This window comes from Myodes glareolus, chromosome 11, assembly GCF_982192425.1.
Source record: "Myodes glareolus chromosome 11, mMyoGla1.1, whole genome shotgun sequence".
NCBI classification, from domain to species: Eukaryota; Metazoa; Chordata; class Mammalia; order Rodentia; family Cricetidae; genus Myodes; species Myodes glareolus.
The window spans coordinates 14989441-15004298 of NC_142036.1; positions in this window are offsets into that span (position 1 = coordinate 14989441).

A 14858-nucleotide genomic window follows, 5' to 3' on the forward strand; every position below is an offset into this window, starting at 1 on the left:
CGGCCTCGCGCGTCTCCCGCTGCCGCCGCAGCCACCCCGCCCGCGCGCTCCCTGGCCGCGCGCCCGCCGTCGCCGAGTCCCGCACGGCGCAGGCAGCCCACCAAGCCCCCAGCCCTCGGCGGCCCGCGCCCCCCAGCCCTGCGCTTGCTCCGCGCCGCGCGCTCGCGCGCTCCAGCCCCGCCCGCCCGCGCCGACAGCGCCCCCTCAGCCCGGGCGGCGAGCCGGACACGCGGACCCGTGTGGGGAGTGGTGTGTATCGGAGAACCGGTGACCAAGACCCCGCCAGGTTCGCACCTAACCGCCTTCCGTGCCCCAAGACTCCAGAACCTTATCAGGAGGGCCCTGGCCCCAGACAGGCCTTCTGTCACCAAGTTCGGCTCTTGGAAGCCTCCGCAGATAAGGGGCTTCTTTCCAGCTTCACTCTGTTCCGTCCTAGGCGTCTTGGGGTCCAAGTCTCAGAAAACAATCAGGCAGATGACCTTGTGTTCCCCATCCTGCCCAGCTCCAAGGCACCCATGCCTCGGACGGTGCTTAGGAACTCTATCCCCTCCGAAGCTTTGGCCGGGGATGGGATCACGACGTCTGGGCAGGGGTCAGTCACGGGGAGAGGAAGGGTTGCCTAAATAACATAGATCCCCGGGGACGATCTTTAGAGGTAGAGGGTATAAGAAACAAGAGGCACAGGAACTTGAAACAGGACCTAGAAGGACACCAGGTATGGGAAGAAAATGTCTTCAGAGGCCCTGGTAAGCGACTGAGGTCCCCTGCCCACTCCACACTTCACAAGGGAGAACCTTGGAATCTCTCCATCCCCACTCCTCCAGGTGGAGACCTTCTGGCTCCGGGGTGCCTCGCTTGACTCCCCTCTGTGGCAGCAGGAGATCAGTGTCTCAGCTTGACAAGCCAGGAACCCTGGGCTTCTTCCAACACACTAGTCTGAACACCTTGAGCAGGCCCTTAAAGACAGCCACCTGGTGCCTTCTAAACAGGAAAGAAACAAGAAGAGCTTTGGGCCTTTCTACCCTAACAGCCACCCTTAGTCTGGATCAGATAACAGGGCAAGCCAGAAAGAGAATGGAAGCCCTCTTGTCAGCTCCAATTTGGGGGCCCAAGCTCTAATAGGACATCACTATCTCCCCCCCCCCGGAGGGGGGGGTGGAGGCAGGGCACGCAGCTTCCCCCAACTCCCCCACCCCATCCCCTCCAAGCCCCTGAACCATGGGGAGGAGGCCATCCACTATCTCTGTGGATTGATTAAAGTCATTGTAAGGGTTTTTTAACATTTAATTTACCAGGTCGAGGCCTGGGCAGAGCTGTCCCCAGGGAAATCTAGGCCAAGGGCACTAAACGGGGGGGGGGGGGGGGGGGGGGGAACTTCTGCAATTGAGTGAAGCCTCCACAGGATTAATTGGCAGAGCCCAGCTTCCAATCAGGCCACACACAAGATATTTCAGGAAGGCTGCAGTGGTCAGATTCCTGCAATGAGCATGCGGGGCTATGGGCCCCCAACTTCCTGGCGGTGCCTCCTTTGCCGGAAGGCACTGACATAGCACAGACCAGTACCTCCACCACCACCTATCAAACCTTTAAGAGGAAAGGCACCTGCTGGCATAGGTCAAGTTAGGCAGGCATCTAGACCAGCTCCCAGAGTGGGTACTAGAAAATACAGTCCAGGCAGGACATGCAGCATGGCCAATCCAAGCAGCGCATCTCCAAGGGCAGTGGATGGACCTCAGGTAGGAACAGGTGGCTCTTGGTGTGATGGCTTAGGTGCTGTACAGGGATGGCTCAGCAATGAACAACATTGCCTCAGCTCTACACCTCGGGGCAGTCTGTGCTCATCAAGGCCTGAATCTTTCACACAGAGACAGAAGAATGGAGACATTGCCTCTTGGAGGTCATGGAAGGGCTTTTGCTTTGTTTGATGCCATTGTGTGAGTGTTTGGGGTTTGGCTTTGTTTGTTTTCAAGACAGGTTCACTGTGTAGCCCTGGCTGCGGTGAAGCTCACTATGGCCTTGAACTCAATAGAGATCTGCTTGTCTCTGCCTCCCAAGTGCTGTGCCTCCATGCCCAGACAACTTTTTTTTTTTTTTTTGCCTACTACTCTACGCCGATCTGCGATGGATGGTGGGAGCCGGTGGGTCGTTCTGCAGGTCGGCAGGGGGCCCTGACAGACGTATGGAACTACTACTTGCACTGGGCTGAGAATCAAACTCTGGTCCTCGGGCGGAACAGTTGGGCGCTCTACCCCCTGAGCCGTCTCTCCAGCTGGTCCCAGACAACTTTTATGGGTTGTGTTGATCTGGAAAAGATTGGGTGATCCAAACTGGTATCAATTAAGAGGGCTGAGGTTCACGACGCTCAGCACCAACAGAGTCTCGCCTTCCAAGAGTGGTAGAATGGGGAGTCTTTCCCTGGTGTCCGGGGTGCTTGATAGCCTCCCTCACTTCTGCATACTTGGTCACTCTTCCTAAGACCATACAGAGTTTGCTCTTACTGGGCAGAGGAAGGGTCGGTACTTCAGGAGCGCAGCCAGTGAAGACAACCATGTCCATAAGGATGTGACCTTAGCTCAGGGGTGGACCTCCTCAGCCCTAAGGGCTGCCACAGTCCCAGAGATAGTAGGGATCATCTTCAGGAGGTGCTCTGAAAGCTAGGAGAGTGAATTGGTTCATTTTTTCCTTTACTCTATCCCCACATTGGAATGCCAAAATGTTGCTTGTTGGTTTTTTACTCTTTACTTTTTGGGCTTTTGGAGGTGGGAACTGCCACCCAGCTCCCAAGTAAAACACATGGAGTCTTATTATTACTTATAAATGCCCAGCCTTAGCTTGACTTGTTACCAACCAGTTTTTCTGAATTTATCCCATCTACCTTTTACCTCTGGGATATACCTTTTCTTAATTCTGCATATCTTTCACTATTACTCTGTGATGGGTGGTTGGCCCCTGACATCCTCCTCTCCTTGTTCTCTCATTCCCCTTTTTCCTCCTCAGATTTCTTTTTCTATTTACACTCTCTGCCTGCCAATCTTTTCTCCTCCCTTTCTATTGGCTCTTTATTAGACCATCAAGTGTTTTAGACAGGCAAAGAATCACGGCTTCACAGAGTTAAACAAATGTTCCAAAGCATAAACAAATGTAAAACACCTACAATAACCATCTCCAACGGGGGAGTGACATGCCCATGGATATGTGCTGCCACATAACCATCTTACTCCTTTATCCTGACCATAATGCTAGAAAGGGTGTCTCTATGAGCCTATTTCACAAAGGAAGCTGAGACTAAGCGATGAAACCTTTTGCTGGATGGCTGGAGTCTGGACCCTCAGCAATGACTCTTGCTGTCTCATGACCCCCTTTGTCTCCATGGCCTGGTCTCAGGAGAGCAGCAGTAGGGGAAAAGCCAAACTCTATCCTAAGAGTGTTCTGCAAAGTGTACAGAAACAGAAGTAGAGGGTGGTCAGCTCTACGGTGGCCAGGGTCTTTGGAAGGACACTGGACTAAGGTCAGAGAGACCACAATAGTCAGACCACTGCTGAGGTGTGCATTCCCCTGCTGGTCAATTATTCCGCCCTTTTGCCAGGGGCTTAGATCCAGCCCATTGGGACTGAGGCAGACACACGGATTCAGCACCCTGGCCAGCGCCCACCTCTGAGCCTGGGGAAGGAAGGGGTGAACGAAGCTTCCTCTGATTTCAGAATTTGCTCACCAGTAACTCACCCCAACTCATCTTAACTCCTGGACATCCCATCTATATGTGGTCCCCTGTCACTAGTGCCTCCTATTTCCTGAGGCTACACAACCACAGACTGGTGCTTCTCACTGCACGCCCTAGCTAGACATCAATCACTATCCCTAGTACCCTCCTGGGAATCCTGCATCCATCATACCCCCTTCTATCTGTATTAACACAGCTGGAGAGCATGGAGGAACCAGGCAGGTCACACACACCCTTCTCTGCTTTCCATCATCCCCACCAAGGCCTGGAACTGCTGGGCCTGGCCACCTCTCTCTGACACTAACTCCAGCTCAGATCCAGCCCCATGGGCATCCTCACTGCTCCCAAACAGGAGAGTCCTTGCTCTGCTGCTGCAACTAGGGAGCTGGGAGCTCTTTCCTCAGACAGCACTAGGCTGTTTGTTTCCAGGTTGTCTGGAGTGCCTGCCGCCTTGGCGGTGAAACCTTCCTTATCTAAAATTCCCATCCATGACAGCTCCTCCCAGCTTCCGCCTAGCTTCTGCTTTCCTCCCTATCATTTACCACAAATTAAAATTTTCTCTTTTTGAATGTCAGTCACCTATCATAAAGTCATCTGAAAATAGCAGGAAGTCTTGTACTGTTTCCCAAGGCCTCGTGTAGAGAAGAAGCCCTTTCATTGCTGACAACATTAAGGGATATCTGGTGTCAACTTTGTGCCAGTATACCCCAGGCATGCCTGCAGCACCACACCCAAGGAAGAAATACATGTGGTGCCAGTCCCCTGCACTGCTGTAAGGGAGAGCCTAAGTCCCTCCCCCCCAAGCCGTACCTGCTGGGACTGCTGACCCTGGTAAAGATTCTGAGATTTTTTTTTCCCCTGGAGCCCCATCCAAAATTGCAATCCGCAGCCAGCCTGCAAGATCCTGCATCTCTCCTGCAGCTTAACTCCCCCTTCATCCCCTTCTTGAGGTGACAACTCTCCAGTCTCCCACACCCAAACTCAGGCAGGTGTTGAGCCTCCCCCCAGCGCTACACCCCTGTGTTTATGGCCAGCAGGCGGCGCTCCTTGGCCACAGTCCTTATGTGAACCAACATGATCACTTGATCCATTTTCTCTCCTATGCAGACATGCACACACCTAACAAGCCTGGGTGACCCCGAGACTGACCTTCTCCCTTCCTCTCTCTGCTCCAAATCTGGGCTCAGTGTTCATCCTTGAATGGGCAGTGGAAAGGGACATGTAGCGGCCAGGGCCCTCAGCTCTGCAGGCACTTTGACTGTAATCTGGAGACCTTTAGGAAACCCCAGCACAAATGTGTCTGTCACCTAAACCCCACCACTGTGCCAGCCGTTTTCAGAGCCGTCCTGGGTGCCACTCCCTCGAGGAGCTCTCTAAGGATGGGAGTGAAGGGAGCCTTTTAACTACAGCTGTGAGTCTGAGTGTGCGGTGGCATCAGTGTTCCAAAGAGCAACTGTAGCCTGAGCTGATGGCTGGATGGGTGAAGATGTGGTCCTGACAGGTCCAGCACTGACCACAGCAGGGAGTTGTGATTCCCTGCGGCTCCTCCAGATAGCCCTGGGTAAAGCCATGGAGCTGAGTTCCCTGAGTTTAAGCACAAATGTATTCATAGAGCAAGCAAAAGCCTCTGGCTAATAAATATACAATAGCAGAAGTTGAGAGAGAGAGAGAGAGAGAGAGAGAGAGAGAGAGAGAGAGAGAGAGAGAGAGAGACTGAAAGACAAGACCAAGGATAGGGCTGGAGAGGTGGCTCAGTGGTTCAAAGCACTCAGTGGTTTTAGAACTGTAGAGAACCTGGGTTGAATTCCTTCACCACATAATGGCTCACAACTGTCTTCTGACCTTTGTGGGTATGTATTTAGTACACATGCAGACATGCAGGCAAAACGTTCACACGCATAAAGTAAATAAATATTTAATTAAAAATATACAGGAGACCAAAGAGATTTCCCAAAAAGTAAATGAAGAATAATTAGAAAAGAAGAAAGAGGAGCTGGAGCAATTGCTCAGTTGGTCAAGGGTACTGGCTGCTCTCTCAGAGGACCTGAGTTCACTGAACCTAGAGTTTGCCCATTGGTTAAACTGGCTAGCCAATGAGCTCCAAGGATCTTCCTGTCTGTTTGCCAGCACTGGGATTATACATGCAAGTCATCACATTCTCACTCCTGCAGGTGCTGAGAACCTGAACTCAGGTGTTCATGCTTACACAGCAGGCACTTCTCCGTCTGAGCTACCTCCCCAGCCCCATCAACTTGACTTTTAAAGAGAAAGTGTACTTCTGAGTTCCTTATAAAGACATCTCAGTGGAATTACAAAGAAAATGAACACAAGACATCACCACATGGGCTTTAAGAGCAAAGTGGTTCTCAGTGGGAAGTCCTTATATGATTACATTGTAGAGGTAAAGAGAATAAAGACTAAATAAGCCAGACTTTGCCAACTACATTGTGACCTAGGCCTGGTGTAGCACTGGCATATGTGTTGAGGCGTCTGCCCAAGACACCAAGCATTCGGTGTCAGGGGTGTATGTGTGAATATCTTCCAGAGCTAAGGGAAGACTAGCAACAGCAAGGGTTAAAGTTGTCTGGGAGCTTTCTCAGGACTACACCAGTTCTGCCTGTACCATCTTTACCCGCATCAGCTCTGCCTGCACCGGCTCTGCCTGCACCGACTCTGCCTGCACCGACTCAGTCTGCACCGGCTCAGTCTGCACCGGCTCTGCCTGCACCGACTCTGCTTGCACCACTTCTGCCTGCACCAGCTCGGCCTCTTGGGCATCACTGGGCAGCCACTGCTAAAGGCTGCTTTCCTGTGTGTTAAACTTGTGCTGCCCTGAAGCAGAACACGTCAGATGGGGGGAAAGCAAATCAAATAATCCCACACCAGCTCCGATAGGGTATACTAAGGTTTCTCTTTATTAAAAGGGAAACTCACGGATCATAACGAGGAAACAGGAATGGAGTCCAACATCCAGGTGTGGCGCGGGAAGAGGAGGCCAGGCGGGCACTCTGTGGGCTTTTTGGTACCCAAAAGTCACGCCCAACTGGTCCAGCCTCTCAAAAGCCATTGGCTGAAGGAGGTTCCCCATCACTGTTTTGGTACCCAAAAGTCACGCCCAACTGGTCCAGCCTCTCAAAAGCCATTGGCTGAAGGAGGTTCCCCATCACTGCCCCAACATCTAAGGAAACTATGTTTGTGTCAAATGTACTTCTGAATCCAGGTTCCTAAGACTAGGGAGGAGTATGGCTTGCCCCTGAGCCAGCTGGCACATCAGAGCCTCAGGAGAATCCAGCATAGCAAAGGAGCCTGTTAGAGAGCAGCCCCAAGCGAAAGCACACTGGGTACACTTGGCCTGCCCTGCAGGAGAACAAAATATCTTTGGAGAGAACAGCCCAAAGATAGTAGGCATTCGTGTTCTTAGGATGCCAAAAAGGACTTTCGCTCTGGGCAAAATAGAACAGCAGGAACATGGTTTATCCTCCCAAGAAAAACAACTTAAACACTGACAGAGTGTGTGGCATTGGCTCAGGAGCACACCAGGAGAGTGACGGCTGAAGGATGGGGGCTGAGGAGGTAGGTCTGGCACCTACTCCAGCTTTTTGTCTGAAGAGAGCTTATAGGCCTCAGCTCCCAGAGGGCAACCCTAGAGGGGTTCACATTGTTTGTGCATAGAGGTTACATGGTGTCAGAGCACAGCACCAAAGTCTGGTTCCTTGGGGATTAACCAAGCCTGCCACACATACCTCTGAGTACAGGTCTGCAGAGCGTGGGGCCAGGGCTCAGTGCAGAGTCTCTTGAAAAGACTCCAGAAAAGCTGTCCACGTGGAGCACACTTACACCCACATTCACATGAGTGTGCTTTGCAGGAGCCAAACTGTAGAGTGACCCAAAAGCCATGACCAGGGAATGCAGATGCAGAGGATGGTATAGGTGCAGCTCAGGGATGGCATCAGTAAGCCTTCTGCTCCATCCCCAGATCCATGGGGAAGAAGGGGGAGGGAGAGAAAAGAATGAAAGAACAGTGGCACATCCACACAGTGGGGTATTAGTCTCCCTTATAAAGGAGCGTAATTAGCAAGGTGGATTTGGCGCTACACACCTGTATTCCCAGGACTCAGGAGGAAGAGGCAGGCGGATCTCTGTGAGTTTGAGGCCAGCCTGGTCTACAGAGCAAGTTCCATGACAGTCAGAGTTACACAGAGAAACCCCGTGTCGACAAACAAAGCAAAGCCAAAAATGGGGCCGGTGAGGTGCCTCAGTGAGTAAAGGTGCTTGCTGCCAAGACTAACAACGTGAGTTCAATACCCAGGAACCTCACGGAGGAAGAAACAACTCCTGCAGGTTGTGCTCTGACCTCCACTACCCACCCCCACATATATGTGTGTGTACACACACACACACACATATGTATATGTATATATGCATATATACACACACATATAGACAACTAAATAAAAATGTAATAATTGTAAACATTAATTACAGTTAAGATCACAAACAAATTCACCCCCCCCCAAAGATACAATCTACTGTTCTTGTTCCCTCCAGTCCTCTCCAACTCCTCTGCAATTTCTATTGGGAAACTTTAAACAGCAAATTCAGTCTGGAGAGATGGAGAACACTGACTTCTCCAGAGGTCCTGGGTTCAATTCCCAGTACCCACATGGCCATTAACAACTGTGGAGACCTCAGGGGACCAAGGGGCTCTGACCCCCTCTTCTGGCCTCTGTGGGCCCTGGCATGCATGCGGTGCACAGACCGCACATGCAGGCAAAAGTCATTCACATAAAATCAATGAATTTAAAAAAAAAAAGTTTACTTGAAATTTCTAAGTTTTCATTAAATAGAGGACCTATCCAGGTTCCCCTTTTTTTGTCTTGCTAGTGTGTATGGGTATTAGGGTATTACACATCACATATATGTTTCTATACATACTGGCCTGGCCCTCCCTGACTGTACCCTTCAGGATTAGAGATATGTACACTATACACATACATTTGTGTGTTCTCTCTCTCTCTCTCTCTCTCTCTCTCTCTCTCTCTCTCTCACACACACACACACACACACACACACACCTTCATCAGTCTGGTTAGAGGCTATTTTCCTTTATTACTCTTTTTATGTGATATTTATGTGTGTATATGAGTGAAAGACTTCAGACTTCAGAGTGCCCTGAACAGGCAGGCACTCACTCAGCCCAGGCTCCTTCAGGTTACCTGTTCAGGAAGCTCTGGCTTGGAATGCTGAGGGCCCAACTGTATCCAGAGGGCCCAGCTCCTCTGGAGACAACAGGTTTGGGACATCTCCAAAGCCCAGCACTGGATTTCCCAGATCTGGAGTTACAGACAGTTGAGAGCCACCATGTGGGTGCTGGGAGCTGGATCCAGATCCGCTAGAGGAGCACCAAGTGCTCTTAACCACTGAGCCTTCATTCTCTCTAGTCCTGAGGCTTACTCATCATTTACTTATTTTGGATTTTTTGAGAGGGTCTCACTGTAGCTCTGGCTGTCCTGGAAGACACTGTGTACACCAGACTATCCTCAAACTCGATGAGATCTGCCTGCTTCAGCCTCCTGAGTGCAGGAGTTAAACCCATGTGCCACTCTGCCCAGCTATATTTTACTTTGTGAGACATTCTATAACCCAGGACTAGGTACCAATGGCTGAAGATAGCCCCCAACTTATAGTGGTCCAACCGAAGACTTTGCAATATTGTGGTGGATTAATTAGAGTATTAGATGCATTTTTCAACGAACAATATTTTTAGTTGCAATGGGTTTACTGGAGCAGAGCATACGTTGGGCATCTGTATCTCAGTTGGTTGGGTTAGTTGGTGCATTTCCCAAGTCATTCTGATGATTTCTAAATAGAGATGTGCTTTTCTGCCACCTCACTGAGCCTGTTTCCAAGAGTGCCTCCCACCTCGTTCTTGCCTCTGCCTATTGTTTGCAGAACCCCAATTCCACAGCCCAGAGTCTTCCCTTCTAAATGGACAGAACTGTTCCCAGCTTAGCCTTCCTTTTCCTTTTCTTTCTGATCATTCTTCACTGTGAACTACAAATCAGACTTCCAAGGAGCCCTGTACAGGTGCTCATCCTGCCCAGGCCTCCTTCAGGTTACCTGTTTAGGAAGCTCTGACTTGGATGATAAGGGCAGCTGTGTCTTGGGACAAAAGGCTCAGGACATCTCCAAAGCCCAACAGTGCAGGGGCCTGCCCCCTCTTGCAATCCTCTCTCCCTGCTGAGGCCTGTCACTCGATACTAGTTCTCAGCCTGGAGCATTCACTACAATCACCTGGGAACCGGCCATCCTGGTTCAGGAGCCTGGACCTCTGCTCTTCATTAGCCCTTCAGGTGAGTCAGTCACCCAAGCCTGAGAACCCAGCTAGCAACCTGGCTTAGCAGCTTTAATGGAAACCAGAATAACACCAACTTTATAAACATAGGTTTATGTCTCCCGTGGGAAAGCCAGGTGGTAGGGGAGGTGGTCTGAGGGGCTAAGGTCGTGTGTTCTATGAGCTAGTCCAGGGTAGAACCAACAATCTTCCCAGTGTGCTCAGGACAGAGAAAATTCCCAGATTATGTGACCTTCAGTGCTAAACCAGGAGGTACCAGGCAAACCTTTAAGACTTAGTCACTCTGCAAGGGAGGCTGTGCTGGGCCCCAAGATGTAGCCCTGTGTTCTCCTAGTTCATTCGGGGGCAGAGAAGGCAGTAAGGGCAGTGCAGCCCCTGTGTTCACACTTCTGTTCACAGTATAGAAACAGTATAGCCCGTGTTCACACCTCCAGCCACCCACGCAGAGCCAACTTGTGAGGGGCCGGACTAGGAGCTCCATCACCAAAGGCAATGAATCCTGGGAATTCTTGGGATAGGAGAGCCAGAAATATACTTATGGTCTCTGCAGAGTAGGAGCTACTTGCCCTCCTAGTAACCCCGCACAATGCCACCTGGGGCCTTCTGGGGATCTTCTAAAGTCCGGCTTCAGGCACCTCTCCAGTGAGCCCACAGCTTGTCCACAAAGCTGTAGCTCCACTGGAGTGTGTTCTCAGGTGAGGATGGGCTGCATTGTCTTCAGTGGTCCCTCCAGCCATTGCACTCCTCTTTGTAAGAGGATGTGGGAATTCCAGGGCATGAGCGCACTGCTTGTAGGAGGCAGAGCTGGGTGACAGACTCACACCCATAACCAGCCCTACCCAATTCTGCATCTAGGGCAGGCAGTAAGATAGGGGATGAGACGCCTTTCTTTCCAGCCCCTCAGCTCACCCATCTCCAGAGCCAGGTCTCCAAGATTAGCTTAAGGCCACGAGCCCGGAATGGACAGAAGCTAACTGAGATCGCAGTAAAGGGGCAGAAAAAGCAGACTGCTACAGTCCTGGTCCCTGAAACCAATCCCACTTCCCACTAGGGCTCTGAGCAGTGCAGTTCCTGGGATCGTGTCTGGCCCAGCAGCTTAGCTCACGACAGACAGAAGCAGCCATAGAGGTAGCCTGCCCCCCGCCCACACCCAGCTGGCAGAAAGCAGACTCAGGGCCTGGGGCAGGAGGGGTCCCTCCCCCACAGTGGTCCCACTCTTTTTTTCTTCTAGAGTTAGAAGGAAAGAGTGGTCAGGACGCCAGAAGAGACCTCACACACAGGCTTGGGTGAAGAACCTCAAGGACACAGGGATACTTTGGAATCTGTTTATTTTTTTTAATCAACCTGCAATATACATATTTAAACCAAGTTAAATGATTCAGAACTACACACCAGGGACACTCAACTTGTCAACCCCTGCCTGAGTGGCCAAGGGTGGTGCAGCTGCCACAGAGAGAACATTGGCATAGAAAGAAACCCTCACAGAGGAGAGGCAGGCACCCTGGGTCGCTCCATATACCAGCTCTCAAGCAGCCCAAGGTGTCCACTTCCTGGGTAACAGACAAGATGCTGACCCAAGGTGATTGCTGGGGAGTGCGGGGGTGGCACACGACACCACTCCCTTCCTCCTCGGTCTGTCTCCTGTACAGCCCTCCAGTTACTTGCCAGGTGTGTGCCCACATTACCTGCAAGGGAAGGGTACCCCTCCAATGTGCAGTTGGCGCACAGGGACTCAACCAGCAAGAAATGCTCTAACCAGCCTCAAATCCACCTTAGGCTGCCTGCTTCCTTATCACAGCTAGCGGGGCGGCCGGGACAAACAAGAGGCCGCTCCCTACTACAGGAGGGGGCCTTCCTTCATCCGGGTGCTGCCAGGCAGCCCGTCCCTTTCCACACAGTCCCATCTGACAGGCCTGGCCACCTGAGGTGAAAATGTCAAGCACACTTTGCTCAGGGCCACTTAAGGTTTCACTCAGACCTCACCTATGGGTTCACCCCTACCTAACAGAGACCCCCAAAGGTCACTGGGCCCGACTCCACATCAGAGCCTATCTCCACCACTCTTCCCGTTTCCTCTCCAGCCCACGTCTGGCCCTGGAGGTCGTCCATTCCTGCTGCGCTCACGGGATCCCTGCCCCACCCTGGAGAAGGCAAGGTTCCCGCAGTAGAATAGCAGCTCAACTACAAGCTTGCTGAGGGCTTGGCAGCCTTGGCCCAGTCGCCCCTCCTAGGAAGCCCTGGACCAAGGAGCGCTCCTTGACCCCAGGCCTGAGGCCGGCTCACCGGCCAATCTGCAGAGAAGGAAGGAGACACCGGCGCCTCCCGATTCGGCACGTGTCAGCAGCGTGGGCGAAAGATCAGGCTACCAGGGGCGCGGGTCCGGGGTCGTTGCTCCGCACCCCAGCCAGCCCGCGAGACGGTCTCAGCGGCCGGGCGCTGCCCCCTCCCTCCCTCCCTCCCTCCCCCAAGCAGACCTTGGCCGTCGTGGGCCGCCCCGTCGCTGTCGTCGCCGCCGCCGTTGCGTGCCGGGTCTAGTGGTCCTAAACATTTCACAATTGCGCTACAGAACTGTTGAACTGTTAAGAACCACTGGACCCGGCGCGCGTGCAGGGAGAAGCTGCTCGTGGCCGGGAGCTCCGGAGCCACAGTCCGCGCCCTCCCACGACCTGGCCCGCGTGGCTCGGCTGCACTCCGTGCGGCGGCGGCCGCCGTGGCTGCGCCTTTTATGCCGCACGGCCGCCCCACTCGGCGCCGGAACGCGCCAGCCGCGCTGGCCAGACCGGTTTTTCCAGGCCCGCGGGTCGCACGGCGGGTCGGCCCGAGGCCCCAGGACCGGCTCCGCGTGCCCGCGCGGGGGTGGCCCTGACTCACCGGCCGCACCCGGCGCCCAGCTTGGCGCACCTGGCCGGGGTCGGTGCAAGGGCCGCACCCGCTGGAACTCCGAGCGCCGGGTTTGCAAAGCTCGTCAAGGGGCCAAGCCGGCAGGGCACGCACCGAACCTCGCGGGGGCGGGACCGGACACGCCCGCACAGCGGACTCGCTTCAAAGAGAACTCCGTGGGAGGGGAAGAAGGGAACAAAGAGAAAGTGAAACTGGGTGGGGGGGCTGCGGTGAGTTTCTGCTTCCCAGACCTGGGGCGGAGCGAGCCTAGTCTGGGTCCTTCCGCCAGCTGGTAGGGACCTTGTCCCCAGCCCAAAGGGCCCCGTGTGCTCCTCACCTGCAGGCGCCCTGCCGTCTTAGACGCTGAGCCTACAAGGGTCCCTCCCATACCAGTGCAGCGCGCTGTAAGGACAGTGTTATAGGTAATGGAGAGCGATTGGAGGTGATGGTCCTTCTCTCAAAACTTAAGCCCCTAAGGACCAGCAGGAGGTTGTCATAATTTATTCAAGTCCAGCCCAGACAGCCCAGGGAACGCCAGTGTCCTCCGAGCTGGGCCCAGTCAGGAGGCAGTCACTGGGCTGTGAGGGAGTCCCTAGACCTTTCAGTGATGCGGTGTAGGCCGAATAGTGAAGGTTTTTGTGCTTCATTTTGCAATTGAGTAAACAGCCTGAGAGAGGCGCAGTGGCATGGACTAAGAAGCATACAAGAATCGAATCTCACCAGGCACACAGACTGGAAGTCATCTCCTGTGCTCAGTGAGAAACTCTGGAACAGCAGGACAGGAAAAACAAACAAACAAACAAACAAAACGTTCACCAGCAACCTAGCCTGAGTGGGCTCCCTTTCCTCGGCAAAGGTGGGCACTGGCCTCAGAGGGGACTTTGTGGAGGCAGGTGACAACGACAGGCCCCTATGGCTCTCTCACAACAGGAAATACTGCGACTAGAAGGGGAACCTTGAGAGAGATCGCCAGTATATGTGAGAGGGGTTGGGGTGGCCTGGAGGGCTCTCAACCCGTGAGACTGATTATAGAAGAGAAAACGCTGAGAAAAAAGGAGAGGGTGTGATGAAAGGGAGATGCGCTGGAGAGATAACCCTGGCGCTGGAGGAGTCTCCCTAAAGGGAAATTACCAGTGTGGAAAACAGCAGCAAGCCTTCCTCCCACTCGTGAGGAGGGCCATAGAGTTCCACACCTTATCCAATCAGGAGTCTGGTCTTAGGGCAGCCATAATCACCTCAGCTCTGCAGCTGCCAGCACGGGACCCCAGTGTTCCCCTGTCCTTTACTTATCTGGAAGATGGAAGGATGACCCAGTGCTCTTCTTTGGGCTGGAAAGAACATGTGAGGACCCCAAAGTGTTGGAACATGTATGGATCATGCTCTCTAAGCACCTTATCCGTGGCCCTCAGAAGAATGTAGTCATGGAATACCTGCCTTCCTCCCTGTTTCTGCACAGTCAGAGCCTGTGAAGCCAGCCCAGGGTCTGTCTGATGTGAGGCTGCATTTCTTCATCATTGAAGAGAGGTCCCTGAGAACCAGGTCTGGCTGTCAGGCCTAGTAGAAGTCCCTATTCCTGCCCAAGTGCTGAAGCACCCTAACCCTTGTTACCCCAATTCTGCAGAACCTGTGTGACCAACAGACTTCTCCCGGCTGGCAGCTCAACACCTGCGGAAGGCCCTGGGGATCCAGCAGAATGGGGGAAGGGAGTCCCCTGGGCTTGCTTGCACAATCTACTGAGTGTGGTGTATTCTAAGCAATGGCTCTGCCAGTCCCTTGGGAGAAGAGAGAAGGCCTGCTCATGGACAGCAGGCTGAGCTCACCTTCCACACCTTCCTTAGGCATGTCTGACAGCCTCACCACCTTGCTCTGGACCTAGAAGTCTCAGCCCACAGGTGATATCAG